The following is a 6,185-nucleotide window of genomic DNA, read 5'->3' as shown; positions in this document are numbered from 1 at the left end:
ATCCACATCACAGCCTGGCACCCGTTCCCATATCATGCTGCTTCGTATACCAGAGGCTCCTTCAGGAAAAAGCCTTGATTGCCCTTCTTGGGTAGTCTTTAATTGGGGGCTGTAGAGAGGGAGCAGGGTGAGTAGAGGCAGAAAGTGAGTGACAGGGCACAGTGGGATAGGGGCTAGCTGGCCACATGTGCTCCTGATGGCCGCGCTGTCCAAGTGAGTTGTGTGCAGGGGTGAGATGGACTGGCGTGGCTTCATATCAGATGCGTGAGCTTTTTCCTGATATAAGAAATACCCTCTCTCCTATGCAGGACTCAGGAAAGGATCAGGACTATGCCCCTTTTCACTGTGGTTGCTTTTTCCCCCTTTGGTTTGAGTTTAGCCTCCTTGCCAGTCCTAATCTTCTACTGGAAAAGCTCCAGAATAGTCTGATGAATGTGCAATGCCAGCTTTACCAGTAAATGCACCAGTCAGAGAAAGGCAGCAGGCAATTTTCTGAAAGAGAATATCGTTGCCATACGGTCATAACTCTGAGCCCAAGGTTGAAGAAAGAAGCGTTTGGTGCTCTTTTGTTGCTGCATCTTTCAGGATGAAACATTTCTAATACTTCCTAGAGTAAGCGCTATGTGCAATCAATTATAAAAGCTCATGGGCTATGCCACACCTCAGATTCTTCATATATGTGTCAATAAAAACTGTTCCTTCTCTGAGCGGTCTATAGCTGTAAACAGAAATCCACATATTCCTGGAAACATGCAAGGTCAGGTTGGGCAGCGCCCTGAGCAACCTGATCTAATTGAAAATGTCCCTGCTCATTGCAGGGGGGTTGGACTAGATGACCTTTAAAGGTGCCTTCCAACCCAAACTATTCTATGATTCTATGATATTAATACAGTGATATTTCCTCTGCACAGAAATCCTAAGTATTGTAACAACTTTTCTGCTTGCACAGCTTTTAATTCAGTTACAGAGCTTGTATGGCAAGCATGTTTTCTATTCACTGAAGTCGGTTATTACAAATACATATTTATAATAACATATTTGTTATCTAAATGCATTTTCCTTTGCACTTAAAAACCTAAGTTTCAGGTTGCATGCACCCCAAATTGTCGTAGCTACAGGATAAAAAAGTTTCCTAGTGTCTTTCAAGTTAGACATCTGTTTAGAATGTTTTGTGGCTGCGCTAAGTCTTAAATCAATTTGGTTATAAAAACAAATATTCTTTACAGTATTAAAATAAAAGAATGGGGATGATTTATTGCTTGTTTTTAGCAACTGACTTGTCTGAGGGAAGATGGGCCATATGGAAAGAACTGACTTAAAAATTCACTGACATGATGCAGTTATTTATTGATTTTTATAGACAATAGTGACCTGTAAGGGCTCTGCTCTGCTGTTTCCCTGTTGTTTTAGCACCTTCTTTTAATACTTAAGGAAATAGGTCCGTTTAGCTGTCTGTATGCCTTCTCGCAATAAATGGATAATATGACAAATCATTGTTTGGTATCTCATAATGTGCTGTTATAAATATTTCCTTATCATTTTCTTTCTGCTTGCTCCCATTGGGAAAATACAATTAGAATTTAGATGTCTAAACATCCTTTCTTCTTTCTCCAGTCTCTATATGAGTGCATGCCCCGGTTTGAGGTAGAACATTTCTCCTCACGTTTTGCAGCAATGCACAGGGTCATATTGACTTCTAGGTAAGAAAGGCCGAGAGAATTACTAGAAACAGAATCGGAGCACACAGAAGCATGCAAAGAAGTATGCAAGGAGTATCTTGTTATGAGCACTCGTTCTTCTTTTGAGCTCTCTGCATTTATTTTAAAACACTGTTTTTCTTTTTCATCTCCATTTCTCCGGGGGCTTGTAAAGGTGGTTCTGTTCCCTGGGCACCCACCTACAGTTTTGGGGCTCGGGGTCCCACCCCTGCCTGAAGTCAACCCTCCCCTTGGCAGGGAAGCGATGGCAAAAGTGACTGAGTTTCAATACCGATGTCACTGTCACTTCCAGGGTGCTGTTATCTGAGCTCTCGGATCTACCGCTACTCCAGGCAGCAGCGAACAGTGGTTTCGGCATTCTGTCCCTCACGGCTCCCAGACCGGCTTCTGGCTGAGCAAGCAGGCAGCAGCCCCTGCGTGCAGGCAGCAGCAGCAGCAGCGCAGCAGCCAAAGTTCCTCTTTCCCTCTCTGCAGCGTTCAGGAGCCTTCAATAAAACATCAGCACCACCGCCCTACCGACCTGCAGCCCTCTGAGGAGCAGGAAGAGGAAAATGGAAGCAAAAGTAGCTCAGAAGATGAAATTGTTGTTGCCGTGTAACACAGTCAGATGAGGTTAATAGAGAAAACCCTTAGAAGTAAGCAAGTTTAGAGAGCTGCCCAATACCAGTTAAGCATGTCTTGGAAAATTAAAAAAAAACAAACACAAACCAAAACCAAAACCAAACCCCAGAACACCCCAACCCGGCTGGTCGGGTCGTCAAGATGCTCTTTCGAGCTGCAACTTGACTTCTGCATTTATTATGGACAGTGGATTAAATTAGGGGCTAAATCTGGAGTGAGGACAGCTTGCAGTTTAACAAGAATGTTATCCGAACATCTTACACAACTTCTTTTTTTTTGTTTTCCCCTTTAAATAGGATATGATCGTTCTGAAAATCTCTGTTCAAAGAAAAGAAGGTAATTTGAAATTGCTGGCTCTGGCAATCTGGAAACCTAGTGTATTTCAATCACTTTGAACTTTAAGAGTTTATAAAAGCAGTATGGAAGGAAGAAGAAGCAACCAGTGTTGCTTCATGAGGAAATGCTTGTGTTTATGAGAATATTAAGAATGTCTGTCTCTTTTTTCAAATAGTGTGTGTCATTTAAAGCATCAAGAATAAAATTATATTGGCTTCCAGCTCTCTGCTAGTTTCCTGCACATGATCACCTCCCTTCCCGGTAGTCTAAAAATAATGGGAAATACTAAAAAATGAGCAAAAGGATACAGTTGAGAAGCCAGTCACTTTCTAGAAGCAGTAATACTGGAGATAAAATGTATGTTCTGAGTGTATAGGGGCTTGAAGTAATGATGATCATGAGAGGACAGATGAAGAGTAAGGTCTATAATTATCTTCCAGAAGTGAAGTGGGCTTATATAGAAACTGATGGCACGTGGTCTTGAAAATGAAGGTGTGGATGAGAGCTTAGTTCAGTTTCAAACCAGCCCTTTGAATGAACATGCGTTTTCCACCAAGTAGAGAGAGTTTGAGGTGAAAGCAGGATGCTATTTCAAAGTTTCTCTTTTGAAACCCCGTGCAGGCACGGATTTGTTAAGTGCATGAAGGGTCTACAAACCACCTAGTAGCACTACCCAGAACCTGCTTTCCTTGTCGCACGGCACAGTTGAGACTGCATGGGTCTGTAACCTCCTTCTCTATGTACACTGCAACTGCAGCCGCTTCTGTGTCTCTACGTATATGTGTGTGTTTGCGCACATGAGTCTATAGATGATCACACTGCTAATATAAAATCAGAATGTCCTGATAACCTTGGTCTCAGCCCTGCGAAATACTGAGCTCTACTTCCAGTCCTGCGAAGCATCTAGATGCATTCCTGAACTTAAATGCTTATGCCCGTGGTGAAATGCTTTGACAGCTCAGGTCCCAATTCCTCCACATTCCCCTTCAGGAGGGAGCGGAGGAGGAGTAAGGAGGGCCCTGACCCCCTGCCTCTACGGTGAGCGATGGAACTTACTGTTCCATTTACAGTTCCATTTTAAAAATAGATGCTGGGCAAGTAAGCAATTAAAATGCAAGAAGGAAAGCAGAACTATCTGGCAGTTGTTCAGTAAGCCTAACTTGTATAAAAAAGATCTGCACATAGCTGGTATAAGTATAAACAGTCAGCAGCATGAGATTATGAAAAACAATTCTTGCCTGGCAAATGTAATTACTTTTAACAAAATTTAAAAACCAGGGAGCGAAGAGAACACAGCACAAATATTCTCTCTGCAGGCTGGGTCATTCAGCTGTGCATGCAATAAGCTCCCGTAAAACATCTGAACCGTCATCTTCGGGCATGTCGATGCAGACAGGTGCAAAAGGGTCCAAATTCCAAGCTGGACATATGCTAGCTCGGCGCCGTTCCCAGTCAAACAAACTCGCTAAGAGGTTTGGTAGAGTGGCCTGAACACCACATGGTGACACTGCTTCTAAGTCAGAGCCGGTTCATGCCCGGTCAATGAGCTCAGATGCATCTTCAAGCACCAAGACACCTCCTATCTCCTTCGTGGTATCGCATTCACTAGAAGAAGTGATGAACAATGGTTGTCCTATGACTGTCTCACCATTATCCAGCACTTACTGGGCTCCACCCCTTCCCCCTCCCCAATTCTCTTTGGGGTAAATCACTCCCTGTCAATGGCCTGGCAGCAGAAGCACCATTGTTCCATCTAGTGGAGAGCTATTCAGTGTTGATGGCCTTTGATTTCTCTTTCCAAACATAGGCCTCCCCTCTGCCAGATAGGATTTTGCTGGTAGGGTTATGCTGGCAAATCCTCCTAACATAAGCACAGTCTGTAGTCCCCAAAGATTTATTGTGGCCCGAATTGGTCTAACTTCCATCAATTCTGTGAATATAATAAGTGCAGACAATACCAAAGCCTCTCAGAAAATGTCCGATATAAAATAGATGCACTAATTTACTGTGAAGGTTACAATCGTAAATAGCATTCAGAAGAAAAGTAAATAATGGCATTCATAGTTTGGCACAGACGCGCTGCCAATGTGTCACATCCTGACGGATTGGGGATATGTCTGTGTCAAACTATGAATTCCGTTTTTGCTTTTTGAATGCCGTTTACAATTGCAACTGTCCGTGTGGATTATTGCATCTATTTTTATAGCCAAGGCTCTGTCTGGGAAGATGTAACAGAGCAATCAACAACACTGACTGGTTCTATTTTGCTGGAACAATAGTGTTCCTGCGAGCTGGGCTCTTCAATCTTCTTGAGCAGGACAGGAGGGCTGGGGTCCGGGCTTCCCCTCGTCTGGAAGAACATGTCCAAAGAGGGACGGAAACATTTTATGTAGGGACATTTGTCAAAGTGAGGTCTCCCTGCTAAAAGCAAGACAAGAGCGGTCGAGACAAAGACTTAACAGTGACGGTGAGGTCGGGCGGTGGGGTGCTGCAGAGAGGAACAGCTCTGAACTGCTGGGCAAGCTGGGAAGCCACACAACTGCAGCCACAGAGACCTGCCACGGAGCCAGTGGCACCTCCCCACTGCTGTCCAGGGTGAGAGGGGAAAAGGAAGGCTCAGGTGCTCTCTAATACTCCTGTTCCTCTCCCCTCCCTCCCCAGTAAATACATGCCAAGGCACTGCATTTTCATTCAATTCATACCACGAGCAACCTGAGAGTAAAGCTTCCTATGGACGAAACATCTATTAGCAAAAGTGGGAGTTCTTTGCTTTCCTGCCACCTGTTATCTTGATAATTGGGCTTTCCCAGAAGGATTGCCTGTGGATATGGAGCTAAGCCAGCACAGTGCCTGGTGCGAAGGCAGGCGGTGCAGGGCGCTGCTGTCTGAAGGGTGGTACCTGCCACAGCATCTGCATCCCAGGCAATACCTGGGCAGTCCAGGACTGAGGAGCAGTAGACTGTTCCTCCCCACAGCAGCCAGTCCCAGAAATCTGCTGGGGGTTCAACGTTTGGATCTTCTCGCTGAGGACCGGCATCCCACCGGGGAGAGGTTTTTCACTTTGTTACTTTGGACTTTCTGCATCAGCCTGTTCTTGTCTTGTCTATCCTCTCCTTAAGCTTCCCATGCGAGAGCCGCTTTAGGTGCTTATCAAACACCAGCACCTAACACCACTCGCAAAAGGCCTTGCTGCTTGACTGGGATCCCCTGGCACTTCCAGAAATCCATCGGCAAAACGTTCTGGAGATAAAAAAAGACTGGCTAGTTGATAAAAAAAATAATAAAAGTCCCAGCTGTTACTCAGCTTCCTGATGAAGCCGGTAAATACGGTGCTGAACTGAAGGTACCGCTGTGCAGGGGGTGATGTACATCTGCCACGCAAAGCAACAAGTGGAAAGGGACCCGCACCGGCAGAGCCCGGGGTGGGCAGAGGGGCAGATGGGGGGCAGAGGGAAGCCCCCACCGGAGGCACCGATGCCGGATTGGGGGTGTGTGTGTGTGTGTGTGTGT

The sequence above is a fragment of the Vanellus vanellus genome, assembly GCF_965231255.1.
Source record: "Vanellus vanellus genome assembly, chromosome: 2".
Classification (NCBI taxonomy): domain Eukaryota; kingdom Metazoa; phylum Chordata; class Aves; order Charadriiformes; family Charadriidae; genus Vanellus; species Vanellus vanellus.
Note: the sequence above shows the minus strand (reverse complement) of the source record.